Below are 1,885 nucleotides of genomic sequence, written 5' to 3'. Positions count from 1 at the left end.
AATGGGTCCCTAAACACCCTCACTGCCCACTGAAGGCAGGGCGTGGTGCCCACTTGCTGGAGGCTGTCTCCCTAGGGAAACAGGAGACTATGAAAAAGGCTGTCTTGAGCTCTCCCTGGATGGTGTCAGCTCTGCCTAGCAGATGTTCAGTGCTGGCATTCTGCCAGGCTCACCCTCTTTAGGATCCTGGGAAGAAAGATCATTATATTCTCATCCCACTGGAGGCAACTCTCCGTGCTTCTACTCACTGTTTAGGATACATTTTTAGAGGATCCCAGCAGTGGAAGCGACTTAGAAGCTGCTAGATGAGGAGCTTCCGTTTCAAATAGCTTCAAAGACAAGCAAACTCAAAGCAGTTGTTGCCAATTCTGACTCACAACAGTTGTCTCAGTCCTCTAACGCTGCTATAACAAAGATAAACCAGTGGATTGACTGCCTGTAACAAAAGATATTTATTCTCTTACCGTTGCTATTGTTATTATTAAGTGCCTTTGAGTGAACTATGACTCATATTCTATGAACAATACATTTGAAACTTGTCAGATCCTGTGCAACCCTCATGATCCCTGACATGTTCAAACCCATTGCTACAGTCACTGTGTCAACCCATCTCATCAACGGCCACCCTCTCTTTGCTGAACTTCTATTTAATACCACTGTAATGCCATTTTCCAAGGACTGGCCCCTCTTAGAGTTGTGTTGTTAGGTTTCTTCAAAACCCCATAATTCATAGTGACCCCATGAACAAGAGATCTGAACCTGCCTTCCCCTGCCATCCTCACCATCTCAGATATCCTCCAGCCCACTGATACAGTCGCTGTGTCAATCCACATTACTGAGGCTCTTCCTCTCTTTCTCGGACCCCCCACCTTTCCCAGTAGGATATCCTTCCCCAAGGACTGGCCCCTTCTTGATAACATGTCCAAAGTATGCAAGACACTTTCACTGTTCTTGCCTCTAAGTTATACCTGGTTGCACTTTCTCCAAGATGTATACATTTATACTTTTGACAGACTGTGGGATACTCAATTCTCTTCTCCAACACCACAACTCAGAGGCATCAATTCTTCTCCTGTCATCCTTTATTTATTGTCCTACTTTCAGATGCATGGAGATACTTGAAAAACTATGGATTGGTCCAGGTTCAGCTTAGTCTTTAAACTGACATCATTGCTCTTCGCATATTTGAAAAGCAGATACTTGTGCCACATGTCTTTTGGTTTCTGGACTGATGGTACCGTAGATGTTGATTATGGATCAAAATAAAAGAGGGGAAAAATCATTGACAACATAATTTTTTTCTCCATCTATTATGATGTTGCCTCTTGGCCTAGGGGGGGGGATTTTTGTTTCCTTGATGCTAAGATAAAATTAATATTGGAGGCTGTGGTCTGATCTCATGCAGCAAGTGCTTCAAGTCTTCTTCATTATGTTTCTGGAGTTTTGAGTGGTTAATTTTTCAGAAGCAGATCACCAGGCCTTTGTTCCAGGGCACCTCTTCCTAGACTCAACCCTCCAGGCAGTCAGTTAATATGTTTGCATGGTAACTGTTTGCATCCTCCAGGTGCAAGGGACTCCTTCAAACACTCAGGGATCTTAAATGTGTGAAGCTGAATGGCATACACTGGGTTGGGCATGATATGGAAGTATCTAACTGCACCCAGCAACAATAGCAAAGTTCAACAGGGCAGCAAACAATAAATGCTGGCAAGGTTGTGGAGATATTGGAACAATTAACTGCTGGTGGGAGTGTAAAATGGTGCAACCACTATGAAAGGAGGTTTGGCAGTTTCTCAAAAAGTTGGAAATAGAAATAACATTTGACCCAGTAAATCCACTACTGGGAATATACCTGTTATTGTTGTTATGTGCAGCTGAGTTGCTT

Source organism: Elephantulus edwardii, unplaced genomic scaffold (assembly GCF_000299155.1).
Source record: "Elephantulus edwardii isolate Elephantulus edwardi_28Jun2011 unplaced genomic scaffold, EleEdw1.0 scaffold00634, whole genome shotgun sequence".
Lineage (NCBI taxonomy): Eukaryota > Metazoa > Chordata > Mammalia > Macroscelidea > Macroscelididae > Elephantulus > Elephantulus edwardii.
This window is presented reverse-complemented; position numbering follows the sequence as displayed.